A 14,385-nucleotide genomic window follows, 5' to 3' on the forward strand; every position below is an offset into this window, starting at 1 on the left:
ACCTATGAACACCTGATTTTTGACAAAGAAGCTAAAATTGTACAATGGAAAAAAGAAAGCATCTTCAACAAATGGTGCTGGCATAATTGGATGTCAACATGTAGAAGATTCAAATAGATCCATATCTATCTCCATGTACAAAACTCAAGTTCAAGTGGATCAAAGACCTCAACATAAATTCAGTTACACTGAACCTGATAAAAGAGAAAGTAGGAAGTAGCCTTGAATGCATTGGCACAGGAGACCACTTTCTGAATATAACACCAGTAGAACAGACACTGAGAACAACAATTAATAAATGGGACTTCCTGAAACTGAGAAGCTTCTGTAAGGCAAAGGACACACTAAATAAGACAAAATTAGAGCCTACAGAATGGGAAAAGATTTTTCACCAACCCCATATCTGACAGAGGACTGATCTCCAAAATATATAAAGAAACTAGACCTCAAAATACCAAACAATCCGATTAAAAAATGGACTATAGGCTAAACAGAGAATTCTCAACAGAAAAATCTCAAATGGCCAAAAGACATTTAAGAAATTGCTCAACATCCTTAGTCATCAGGGAACTGTAAATCAAAATAACTCTGAGATACCATCTTACACCTGTCAGAATGGCTAAGATTAAAAACATTGAAGGTAACTTATGTTGGAGAGGATGCAGAGCAAGGGGAACACTCCTCCACTGTTTGTGGGAGTGTAAACTTGTACAGCCACTTTGGAAATCAGTATGGTGGTTTCTCAGAAAATTGGGAATCAATCTACCTTAAGACCCAGCTATACCACTCTTGGGCATATACCCAAGGAAGGCTCAATCATACCTCAAGGACACATGCTCAATTATGTTCATAGCAGCATTTATTCATAATAGCCCAGAACCTAGAAACAGCCTAGATGCCCCTCAAGTGGATAATGGACAAAGAAAATGTGGCACATATACACAATGGAGTACTACTCAGCAGTAAAAAACAATGACATCATGTACTTAAAAAAATTTTTTTTAAGGAAAAGCATATCCCACTTCCTACATTTTGGGAGCAGATGGTATAGTTGTAAGTTTGGAGACGTGCATTGAAGTCTTATTCCTAGCAACCATGAAGAACATAGCAAGAGTGTCATCTTGAGTTTTGCAAAAAAGAAATAAACATTTAGCTGTTTCAGCCACTTTTACTTTGGTGTTTTGTGGCATGACATACACATGACACACACAATCACCAAGGGATCCTCAGCTTATGGTAGAACTATATACTAACCGCATCTTCCATCTTGTCTTTTTTTTTTTTCTGCCAATGTTGACTGTAGCATTTCTATTTTTAGATGTAGCTACTAACCCTTCTTTCTGGGCCATCCAAAGAATGTGTTTAACCCAATCTGTCCCCATAAAAATGCCTTCTCCCAGTTAGTGATAAAACTCAGAGCCCCAGAATTGTCCACGTGAGCTCACAGCACCTACCAATCAACCTTTCTTCTCAAATAGACGCTTTTTAATATTGCAGATCCCATGTCCTGACTCCTACAATCTTCCTTCCAGTGCCTTGTTCCTTTTTCTACTTTGGAGGCAGGGGATTTGGAGAGGCACCCGTGGAACCTGGTTCAGGATTCAGGTGCACACTACTACAGAGGAAATGACCTGTATGAACCAGAGTCCACATCCAGAGATCTAGGCTTTCTTAGCAATCTGGGTTCCTGAGACATCTTTTCCCTTTGTATCCATGGTAGGCTTTACCTTCTTGGTCCCTGGAGTTATTGATACCAATCAACATGCAACTGAACCAGTAATTTTTATACCTGAACAGTCTTCGGATGGCTGATAGGTTCTCTTGGCTGTGATGTCCAACCTACTGTTAACGGGGTTTACAAGCACATCTAGAAATCACTTCAAATATTCCTTTATTGCTCAACATGGTAAGAACTGGTTATTTTGTGTGCAACTGTTTGAGACAATACATGCATATGGTTTTGAGTCTCAAAAAAAACCTAAGAAATAAATAGCAGGAGCTAGAGAGATGGCTCAGTGGTTAAGAGCATTGGCTGTTCTTCCAAAGGACCTGGGTTCAATTCCCAGCACCCACATGGCAGCTCACAACTGTCTGTAACTCCAGTTCCAGGGGACCCTCACACAGACATACACACAGGCAAAACATCAATGCACGAAAAATAAAAATAATTATTAAAACATCCCACTTGTAATAAAGAAAAGGGTACTCCTTTGGGTAGAAGGAAGTCTGAGACCATTTAAATAAATTTCTCTCGAGTATTTATACTATTTTTCATTCTAATGAGAGAGAAAATATTAAGAAATGTGTCAAAAGATTTGTCTAGATGTTTTTATATTTTAAAAAAATATTTAGAATAGATTGATAGTAGCACACAAATGATTACAAGTGGATAAATGTGGGTGTATGTGAGCAAATGTTCTATTGTTGTTTATAAGAAATAAAAATAATTTTGGAGATCTCTATATCTCAGGTATAAGAAAAGCCCTGTGGTGCTTTCAGTGATTTTTTAAAAATTTTTATTTATTTTTACTTTTTCTGAGACGGCGTTTGTCTGTGTAACAGTCCTGGCTGTCGTCCTGATGTTTTTAACCATTCGGATCTGCTTTGTGCCGAGTAGTCCATAGAGTGCCATCTGGTGGTGAGTCCTTCCACCTTCCGAGTTGGGTTCTCAGGACCCTGTGTGGAAAGTGCCGAAGGGCTGGGAAGCCCCAGGAAGAAGGAAAAAGCGAGCTGCCTGTGGGAATGGATGAAAGAGAGAGTGAAACTCCACCAGTCCAAAGGAAACAAAAGGCTGGGGGGAATGAGAACCAGGTGAGCACAGAGGAAGAGTGAAATAACAAACTGTACTGAGGGCGCAGGGCCATGTTGCAAAGGAAATCATCGTGGCTCCGGATAGATAGCTGAGCGCACATTCACCATTGCAAACACAAAAGGCGGGGCGCGGGTTCCTGTCGCTCATCTGCATCCCTTTTGTCTCGAGCCAGGGTGGAGTCATAATAGAGAATAATGGTTCTTTATGGCTAACCTTCATCTCCCCGGAAAGGAATGGTCTTTAAAAAAAACGACAACAAAAACTTGCTTCCTGACCACATAAAACAGCCCGAGACTCTCCCACTCCGCAGGCTGGGATGTGATTTTTCTCCTCTTCTTGATCTTGTTCATCCTTCAAACAACAGCTCCCCTGGGGGAATTCTGGTCGCCAAGAATGTTAGAGGAGAGCAGCGTTTCTCTTGGTCAGCTCAAGGTCACTCACTGTACCGTCCGAGGTGGCAGCTCCCCGGGATCACAGACCTGAACAATGACAATTACGTGTCTCAGTAGCTGTCCTGTCCGTGTCCTTAACTTGCCTGGCGAGGGAGACAAAAAAACAGGGCATTCCCGACCTGGGATGAGGTGTCGGGGACTTTGATTAGGATGCACCAGGGCACTGGGCGTTGAAGACGTATCACCAGAGTCTACCCCCTCTTCCTGAGAAGCGCCGTGGGGACAAGATGAGCCCTGAAGAGCTGGGGAGAAGAAATGGAGATGCGAGGCTGAGAAAGGGAAGGAGGGGGAGGTTAGAGAAGACAGCCAGTTCTAGCCCTCAAGGCCAGGCAGCTGGAGGCCTCCTTAGAGACAGGAGCCTGGTCAGAATAGCAAGTAGGAGTGGGCAGAGGAGAGGGCTGGGAGGAGGGCCCTGCAGAGTCACCTTCCGAGCGAAGAAGGAGTGGAAACGTTGGTGTCTTCGGGGTTCTGTGACAGCACGGTGGGAGTGTGCAGGAGAGCGAGCCAGCTGTGCTGACAACCAGGCTTGAAAGAAGGAGGGGGTCGGTCATGAGCAGCGGACGGACGGGTTCCTGCCTACATTTCAAACAACAGTGATAGTGAACGGCCATGGGGGGTTGTGTGGGGCCTGGGGCGGGGCCCTGAGGATTTGCATACAGTCTCTGGTTTGCCAGGGGAAGACAGGTCAAGTGACCTTTACCTGAGAGTGGGTGGGAAGCAGGACAAGGAACCAATTATTTCTCCTGCTTAGCTTCACCTGAGTCCCTGGCTTAGCTTCACCAGGGTCCCTGGCAACGGGAGTCAGTGCTATGTAGGAAGGGAGCTGAACTCGCCTGCAGGACTCCTTTGCCCCTCATGAGGCTTACAGTTGTTGATGAGGCCTGTAACTTCTCTGGCCTCACTTCTGTCTGGGCAAGCCAGGACTCGGTTCTGCTGTGGTCTCGATACCTTTGCTGAGTAACAACCACATGGCTCACTGCTCCAAGCACTTTAAGTGTGCTGTGTCACTCGGACGACGGTTCTATCACCATTCACACATGGGAAGGAGGAGAACAGCAGAGTTAAAGTCCAGGGACCCACAGCAGGAGGGAACGGGAACGGGAGGAACTGGTCAGCATCTGTGACAGTCAGCCACCAGAGCCCAAGCTCCCACCCTCCCATCTGCCCCCAGGAGTGCATACATCACTGTTTCTGTCTGGGAAATGAGGGTTTTAGACTCCATGCTCTCTGAGGTGGCTTCCACTCCTAGGGGTTGAAGAGCCCACCACATAATGTCTTGGGAAGATGACGTGAACCAGGGCTCACCTCACATGCCAGCGTCCGGGTTGTGCTCTTGCCTACAGTAGAGGAATCAGGAATTCCCCATAATTCTCCCCATTCCTTCAGCCATGGTACCATTCCTGCCAGCCCCCAGAGGCAGACACAGCAACAGCAGGTACCTGAGCATAGAGGCCAGGGTTTGTAGCAATTAAAAAAAAAAAATAGAAATTGGATTGGGGGGAAGGGCTGGCTGGGAGAAAACTATTGCTGTAATAAAATAATAATAATAATAATAATAATAATAATAATAATAATTCTCAGATTTACCCAGTTCTACAAAATTGTAGTTAAAGAAGTGATGGATTATAGCCCAGGTACCCTGGAATGATGGCAGTAAACTATGACTTGAGGCAAATGGTGAGGACAGTGGAGCCCCCTCACCCCGCCCCGTGAGGACAGTGGAGCCCCCTCACCCCGCCCCGTGAGGACAGTGGAGCCCCCTCACCCCGCCCCGTGAGGACAGTGGAGCCCTTTGTCCTGCTTCTATTCGATACAGAGATACGCAAACATTCTTTAGAAAGAGACTCTTTTTCCCTCTAACTCTGCCCCTGGTGGTCTCCGTAGATCGCGAGACAGAACCGAGGTGAGGACTTGGGGTTGATGGCAGGGTCACAGGCATATCCAAATGACCTACATGGTACCCTTCCTTCCTTCCTTCCTTCCTTCCTCTCTCTCTCTCTCTCTCTCTCTCTCTCTCTCTCTCTCTCTCTCTCTTTCTTTCTTCTTTTCATTGTATGGTTTCGAGAGGAGGCTAAAGAGACTTGTGGCTAAAAACCAAATAGCCACAGCACCCCCAAACCAAGAAGCAACTGTAGGTTCCAATACACTTCAACATTAAGGCCAGACCATCAGGACTCACTTCCCAGGGGCCGGTGATGCCATCTGCATAGATTTGCAAAGATTTTAAATGCAGATAGAAGGACATGGGGGGGAATGGCTTCACATTTGTGTGGAGGCATCCTCATCAGGAATGCCAGTGACTTGGGAGGAATTTCTGTGAGAGGACTGCTAAGTTTTTAAATTTGTTTCTTTCTGAGGTAAAGGGATGTTGATTAGGTCTGTGGGATCTAAGTGAGGAGTCCAGGAGAGCCAGGAAGAGGAGCTGGAAAGTAGTGGGAAGGGCATGCTGGGAAAAATGGGAGACTGCTGCTCTCGGAGCCCAGATCTGAGCTCCAATGTCAGAACAGAAGTAGTGTGGCTGTTCCCGTGGCAAGAACCAAGGTCTGGCCTAGGTTACAGGGTAGAAAGCTACAGTTGACTTGTGGGGTGATGTATCTTTCCACAGCAAGATACTCACAAAAAACATGCATACATAGGCATGCACACATGCATACATAGGCATGCACACATGCATACATAGGCATACACACATGCATACATAGGCATACACACATGCATACATAGGCATGCACACATGCATACATAGGCATACACACATGCATACATAGGCATGCACACATGCATACATAGGCATACACACATGCATACATAGGCATACACACATGCAAGGTGTGGGAGGGTCAAGCCAAAGAGAGACAGGATAAAAGAGCCCGGAACTCCAAATATAAACATAAAAATATTTCTGAAAGAGTTAGTGATCTCTGGGCATCCACCTTGGCTGTGAGCAACGTCTGACTCTTTGCCAGCACTTTGCGGTTTGCTGAGGGGTGAAGAGGGGTTCTATGAAGCTAGAGGCTGAGCTTGACAAGGGTTAGAGGCATGGTGCTGTGACATGATGGGCCAAAGAGCATCACAAGCTGGAACTGGGTTGGTCCTGGACACACCACGGTGTTGTGGGGTGTTTGTACACTGTGTGAGGGTGTATTGTCGTAATTGGTGTAATAAAAAAGCTGAACAGCCAATAGCTAGGCAGGAGGTATAGGCAAGATTTCTGAGAAGAGAAAGGAAGAGGATGAGAAGCTAGGTGCACAGGAGAAGCCAGGAGGCATGGAGAGGAAACAGGAGGTGCAAGATGGAAGAGACGTAACACCAAGTGATAGAAGATAAATTAACATAAATGGGTTAATTTAAGTTATAAGAGCTAGTTAAGAACAAGCCTAAGCTATAGGCCGAGTTTTCATAATTAATAATGTCTCTGTGTCTTTTTTTTTTTTTTTTTTGTGAGCTGGTGGCCCAAAGAAAAATCTGTCTACACCTCTGGACTTGTCTGGAGAATACATGCACACATTTGTCTAAAATGAACCTGAGCCAGTTGGATGAGCTTTGCACTCTGGCTTTCGGCTCTGCAGTTCCAGATCATCTCCCAAAACACAATCACTGGATCTCTCTTCTTTAATTTCCTAGCCAGAAATGCCCCAAGGGGCATAGTGACTGTATGTGCAGTCAATCAATTAAATCTTCCTTCCTGTCTGTCCATCCATCCATCCATCATCTATCACCTGTCTGTCCATTCACCCATTCATCCATCTACCCATTTGTCCTTCCATTATCTATCATCTATCTACATCTGTCTGCCTGCCTATCTATCTATCATCTATCTATCTATCTATCTATCTATCTATCTATCTATCTATCTATCTATCTATCTATCTATCTATCATCTACCTACCTATCTGTCATCTATCTTATCTACTAGTATACACACATACAGTATCCTTTATGTGAAAGTATCTCGGTACCATTATTTTCAGGAGCACCCTTCAGCCATGCCCACTGTGAAGAGCTGTGGCTTTGGGCCACTTGAATTCAAGAAATGACAATGCAGAGACCAGTTCTGTCTGCCTTCACACAGCAACCTCAATTCAAGGAGGAACGCGGATGTAGGGCTCAGTGAGGATGGGCTGCTGTTAAGCCGGGACACCTCGACAATCCAGCCTGACCAGAGAGCTCCCTCTGGTGGCTCTTTGGTGCATGTTCTTTTTATTTTCGACTTGTAAGTAGATTTGAAATTAAGTAATGCCAAGACAAACACACACACACACACAGTGACTGTTGGAGCTCAGATTAGATTCTTTTGTTGATAAAAAACAGTGAGTACTGGTTATATTGAACCCTTCCTGAATGCAAGATCCTAAGTGTACTGATTCTTCCAGTAACCACAGGAGGCAAGGGGGTTCCCTAGTGGACCAAGATCACCTAGAAAGTGAGTTGTGGAGCAGATCCGACAGTAACATCAAAGCTGTACTCTAGACCCATGGCTCAGTCATGCTCCCCACCCCCACCTCTTGAGCAGTGCATAGAAATGTGATCTGCCAGTATCTTTATGAGCCAGTCAGCACGAAGTATAGGGCGGCAGTACATGGACTCAGCAAGAGGCTCTTAGATTTCTTCACGAATCACCATTTTAGAACAATTCTAGCCACATTTGTTGTCAAAAGCTGCTTCACTTTACAAGGCAGCCCTCTTAAAAGTGTTTTAAGCTGCATTTTGCTACTATTGCCAAAAACTTAAGCCCGTTTTCTATTTACAGATACGTTTATATAAGTTCCCTTAGAATATATATATATATATATATACACACACACACACACACACACATATATATATATGTATATATATATAATTATTGTTTCTTCTTTCTCCTCCAGATAGTTTTTAGACAAATTTAATGGATTCTGGGGCTTTTGAAAGTTCTCTTAAATAAAGGGTTGACGTGTTTTGGTCCTCCCTCCCTGTAATCTGGAACATTAAATTCCTGAGGTTTGAAAGTACGCTGCTCCAGGAGCCAAAAACTAATCAAGCTTGCATCTGTCTCTGCTTCTAGCAGCTGTCTGACCTAGGCAGGCAGTTCATGTTTCTGGATTCCAGTTTTCTTATCTATAAAACAGAAGAATTTAACCAGATGAATTTTATGCCTCCTACTCGCTGGAATATTAAATTCTGTGGTTTGTGAGAGAAAATGTATGAACAATGCAGTAATGATTAGCAGGTGTTAAAACGTCGCCAAATAGTTGAGCAACACACACTCTACTTTCTTGATGTGGGCTTGTGGGTAGCACTCACCATTCCTCAGATCCTGCGTGAAATGGACTGCTGGGCTTGGATTTGAAATATCGAACCCAAGCATGAAAACTAAACTAAATCTCCCTTCTATCTTTATCCCATCTCTAAGCACTTCATTAGGTTGAGATGTGCCTTCTTGTCCCTTAGGCTGCATGTACATGGGGCTACATGTGTTCTTTTATTGATTGTCTACAGTGGAAGCCCTCAGCAGCTAAGTAATGCTGTAGCTGAGACATGCCACTTTAGAATGGGTCTTCTTCTCTTTCTTAATGGGAGTACTCAGCCTGCAACCTAGGAAAACCAGCAAATCCCTGAATTATAAACAGTTTGGGCTGTATAACTCTTCACAGTTAACTTTCATAGATAGTGAGGGCAAGCAGCCAGCCACAGCATTTTTCTTGAAATCACTAATGAGCAGGGTCAGGGCAGGGTCAGTGAAGGGGAAAGAGAACTTGAGGATCCATGGCTTCCTGAAGACCACAAACGGAGCTGTGACTTCTCCTAATGTGCAAGTGATCTGCTTTTATAGAATCATTATTACTATTTTTAAAATCAACTCCCAGAGAAATAACCTTAGTGATTGGAAGCAAAGAAAACAGCTTCCCAGTGAAGCTTGTTGTTCCTTAGACCCTGAGTGGAAAACACTGACAGGGTTCCAGTCCACACTAAATAATCTCACGGTGACAAATAGACTCTCCAGTGTATTCTCATCCAGTCTCTGAGCAGGTACAAACAGAATAAAGGTGTGGCTAAAACTGGGAAACCAGGAAGGGAAGTAAAGACTCCACAAGAATAGCATCTGTGGAAACCTTTCTGATTCCTGGACCTAAAAGGAAAAGAAATGACTAATGAAATGTGAGATCTGTAGGCACAGGAGCCATGGCCTTCATTGGAGCAAGGTAGGCTACTTCCAACTTGCAGACCAGACGGGCAGCAGACGACCCAGGCAGATGCATATTCTGCTCCTTCCCTCTTCCCACAGAGCAGTCCTTAGAGACCAGCCTTTTCATTTTCTCTTTCAAAAATATTCCATTGATGTATTCATTTGCACGTGCAACAGCATGCATGTTCTGGTACTTGTCTAGAAGTTAGATTTCTCCTTTCATCCTGCGGGTCTCAGGGATGGAACTCAGGTGGCAAGTCTGGGTGACGGGCACCTTTGCCCCATGGAGCCATCCCAAAGGCTTTCAAGTACAGAACAGGATGAGGAAATAGAAAGTGACCGAAAGGCAGAGACTTAGAGCCCCAACAAAGGTAGAGAGACACAAGGAAAGGATGAGGCTAGAGGCTAATGCGCAGGAGGAATACCACAGTTGAAGGGAGCTTTGAGGGGTGGAGTCGGGGAGATATGGAGTCTACTTCTTGGGAAGGATAGTCAAAGATGGCGGGTACCCTATCCCTTTCAGTGGGAGACATGTGCCCTACACAGCTTAGGGGAGCAGTGGATAGAATCAGTGCTGGCTGGCTGCTGCTTCCTCCTGGAGTTTCCCAGCAGGTGTCTCTTCAACTGACAGCTCTCCTGTTTGCTTTTTCTTCTTTACTTAATTTTGGTTCGCAAAAGGTAGGGTTTTTTTCCCCCCTCCTTTTCCCAATATGTGCATTTCTCCTCTTTCGCGTTTGTTCCACATCCTTCCGGAACCCCCCCCCCCCCCCCCCCCCCCTGATTTTGCCTTTTCCATTTCAGTTTTATGAAAGTGAGAAGTGGGCTGGAGCAGAAGTCTTGTATTTAAAGTCCCATCCTGCTCTCACCTCCTGCCCTTTCTAAACTTATGACCACTGTTTCTTCATCTATAGAGTGAATGACCTAAACTGATTATTGATCATTCACCTACTTAAAGACTGTCTTAAAGACTCACTCTGTGCCTAGTGACTGTGTTTAATATATGAGGAAAGGACACAATGACCCAGTCTTCAAGAACCTGTTGTGGGAGCTGAGGAAGACAACCATGACTGAAATGATCAAATCATCGAGCATTTATAATTGAGGTAAACACTACAGAGAAATCCAGGATGCAATGACAGGGAGCCATTCAAGTCAGCAGCCTTGTGTGAGTACGTTGGGGCTGAAGGCGGGAAACACTTCTAAGGGAAGCATGTGGGCCCTGTGGGAGCATGAACCGTCATGTGCTTTATTCTCTGCTCCAACCCCAATGGAGTTCTAGGCCAGCCAGGGCTTCATAGGAAAACCCTATTTTAAAAAACAAAATGAACAAACAAACAAATAATGTGAATCCATGTGACCAATGAACTATATTTGTGATGGGGTGCATGGAAGATACTGGTAATGTCTTTCTAATTTTCGTTAGTCACAAAACCCGATTATTTTTTAAAATGTTACCATGTATGTGAAATAATTGAAAAAAATTACAGTATTTTTCTAAATATTATGCATTTTACAGTTTATATAAATAATACCATGTGGTACATTTCACAGCGCAAGGCTCCAGTGCCCCACACCGCCTCCATTCTCTGTGTTCCTTCACAGTGTTGTGTCCCAAAGCCTGACTCCCATGGCTGTGTCTTCAGGCTTCCGTGACCAGTTGGGTTTGTCCCTTGGGAAGCAACAACAAGCAACTGAGGAGTGGCAGAGGAGGGCCGGTGATGTGGTGGGCAGAATAATGCTTCCCAAAGATGGTTACATCCCCATCCTCTGAGACTGTGAACATGCTACTTTAAATGGCAAAGGGACTCTCAGGGGTGTGATGAGTTAAAGATTTTAGATGTGGAGGTTATTCTGGATTTCCTAAGTAGACCTAATGTCATCACAAGGTACTTACAGAAGGAGGGAGAGAGAGTAAAAGATGCTGTCCTGTTGACTTGGAAACGGGAAGAGACAACATGAGGGAATGTAAGGACCTTCAGGAGGTGAAGGGCCCAGGGAGCAGATTCTCCCCCAGAACCTCCAAGAATGCAGCCTTGTTGATGGCTTGAGTTGAAACCACTGAAACCTGGTTCCCCCCCGCCCCACTCTTTATGTCAAGAATTGTTTCATAGAAGAATTTAACTTTTAAGCTATGAGGTGTACAATAACTTTTTTATTCCTATCGGAAAACTATGCATCTGAAACATACACTCTTCCTGAGACTTCAGCCTTGCTGCCTGATTGAAGAAAGAAAGAAAAAGGAAAGGAAAGGACATGACTGCTCCTATGTGTGCTGGAGTTGAAAGTCTGATGTATATAAAAGGGAAAGCATAGGTAGAGACAAGGACATCTAGGGGAGTCCAAAGTGGACATGACCAGACTGAGCTGGGCCATGTGGGGAGAGGGGGAAGGGAAAGAGATGGGAGAGAGGGGGGAACTGGGTGCAGCAGCCAGGAGGTCCGAGGTACCAAAATAGGGTCTGGTAACCAAAATGTCTGGATTATATAGGGACGAGCCTCTGTGGGAAGGGCAGCCCAGCCCCTGGGCTAGAAGTTCAGGGTAGGGGGTGGGGTATGCTAGCCATACCTTGTAACAGGTAGGAACTGAGGGATGCTGGGAGAACCTGGAGGCCTGGTCTGCTTTAATATGTTAAATAGGCACCTCAGCCATTTGTCCAGGGTTTGAAACTTTACACTGCCTCTTGACAGTGACTATATTTCTTGGCAACAGCTTTCCTGCTAGCAGGTTTTCCTTTGTAATGATTTTTCTTATTAGGGAGGGGTAGGGGGTCTCATGAGTCCGTCTCTCCTCCATGACAAATTGTCAACAGCCCAATGCTATGCATGTGATCACAGTTGCTGTGAACTCAAGAGTCCAGCCATGGCCAGCCTGAAAGACAGTGTTCCACAACACCCTGCCCCTTCCTCAGGCTCTTGTAATTTTTACATTGCCTCTTCCTAATGTCCCCTGAGTCTGGATGGCTAGTTTAGAGATGAGCATTCCATAGTCACTTATTATCATCTTGACAAGTCAAGAGTCTCTAGCAAATTCTCTTCTATGGCTTCAGTTCTCACCAGGCTCCATTAACACCAAATCCTTCTTTTATCACTTTTAAGCCCAGAGGATATTGGGTTAAAACTAAGAAAATCTGAGTAAAATATGAACTTCTATTATAATAATCCATCAGTAACAGGGCATAATGTCACATGCCTTTAATTCCAGCAATTTTGAAAATGGAGACAGTATTGTATGACATTTTGATTGTGTTCTGACAAATAAAGCTTGCTTGGAGTCAGGGGGCAGAAGTAGCCACTAGCTGACCAAAATTAACCATAGAGGTTTGGAGGACTGTAGACAGAGAAGAGACAGGAAATAGTATGGTGGGGCTGAGAGAAGATCTCAGTTCTTTTGGACCAAGGAATGAAAGAGGTAGGAGGCCACTGGCAGCTGCTCTCTGCTTCTCTGATCTTTCGGGGTTTTTACCCAATATTTTTATTGATAAAGATTAATTAGATTAACACTTCAAGGCAGGAAGATCCTGAGTTTAAGACCAACCTCAGCTATATTAGCAAAGTTGAGACTAACTTGGGCTTTGTGAGACATTGTATCCTGGAACTTGCTCTATAGGGCAGGGTGGCAGAAAATTCAAGGAGGCCCACCTGCTTCTGCTTCCTGAGTGCTGGGATTAAAGGTGTGTGCCACCACCGCCCTGCTGTTCATTGTTTTCTAAGCCGCCTGCAAGTGCGTAATTTACTGAGGATGTGTGGCATTAATGGTTGGTTGTTGTGAATCCCTAATTTTTCCATGCAACTCTCCATTGATCCCTTGATCTAGACCACTTACCATCTGAACTTCTGGAATGATGGTACTGGTTCCAACTTTACCCAGCTGCTAGCTCCCACTTTGGGACATTTCACTAATTATATCAAAATGCCAGCTCTTGGTAGCATCCCTGTCCAGCTGAACATACAAGGCTCAGACTGCCTCCACAGCTCTGTAGTGGGCACTCTGGGATAGAGAGAGCTGCATTCTATTATACCCTCAGCCCCCTGAAATGCTCTACCACTACAGAAGTCTTCCCTCTACACACAAGCCCATTCTTTCCCCCCTTTCTTCACCTTGTTCAGGCTCTAAATTTCGTCTGCAAGTGTCTCCATTGTGCCTTTGAAATTGTACGATATTTTCAAAGATCATTCATTTAAGAAATGAAGCACCCCTCCCTGTACCTTCCTTCCTGCCTCATCCTGCCCTGGACATGCTGCCTTCACATTATGCTGGCTGCTAGGTGTCTGTAGGCTCCTTTTGGTTGTGACAGTTCCTCAGATTTTTCTTGTTTTTGGTGGATAATGTTATTTAAAAATACATAAGAGCTCTTTTCCTTCCAGTCCCAGGTGCTTTGGGAGCCACGGGTTACCGTTTAGACTTGGCCAACTCTAAGAACCACACCACACACAACCAATCCCAAAAAAACAGACAGAAAGAAACCCAAGGTGGTTAAGCCCAAGATGCCAAAGGGCCCCAGGCGCAAACTCGGCCATCTTGCTTTCATTGCTCATCGGAAGCTTGGGAAGCAGATTAGAAGCTATATAGCCAGGGATTGTAGGCTCTGTCAACCAAAGCCCAAGGTTCAAACCAAGGCAGGGGCCCCAGGTCCAGCTCAGGCCCAGGCTCCTGCTCTAGCTCAGGCTCTCAAAGGTACCCAGGCCCTGTGAAGGCCCCATAGAAAAAGTTTTTCTTTGCCAATGTGAAGACAGATGGACCAGTGTGACACACCTACACACTATTTGCAGATAGAGGTTCAGTGCCCTATGCTGTTTTTGCAAATAAACTTTGGGCAAGCTCTGTTAAAACACAAAACAAAAAACCCCAAAACATAAGAGTCCCCTACGTTCAGCACAGTGTCTTCCTCCAGGGATATTACAAGGTGGATGACATTTCAGGGAGGGCAGAGGCGATTCAGGTACATTCATAAAGTC

General features: G+C 44.8%; 1 long non-coding RNA gene across 1 annotated transcript; it reads right to left on the reverse strand.

Annotated features, from left to right (window-relative positions):
- Window positions 1-841: 841 nt before the first annotated feature.
- On the reverse strand, window positions 842-4,735 carry LOC128113234 (uncharacterized). The gene is made up of 2 exons (XR_008219387.1): window positions 3,689-4,735; window positions 842-3,506 (listed from the first exon to the last, which is right to left on the reverse strand). It is a non-coding gene; the product is annotated as an uncharacterized LOC128113234 (long non-coding RNA).
- Between the last annotated feature and the right edge of the window lie 9,650 nt (window positions 4,736-14,385).

This window comes from Peromyscus californicus, unplaced genomic scaffold, assembly GCF_007827085.1.
Source record: "Peromyscus californicus insignis strain IS unplaced genomic scaffold, ASM782708v3 Scaffold_18__1_contigs__length_77618521, whole genome shotgun sequence".
NCBI lineage: Eukaryota > Metazoa > Chordata > Mammalia > Rodentia > Cricetidae > Peromyscus > Peromyscus californicus.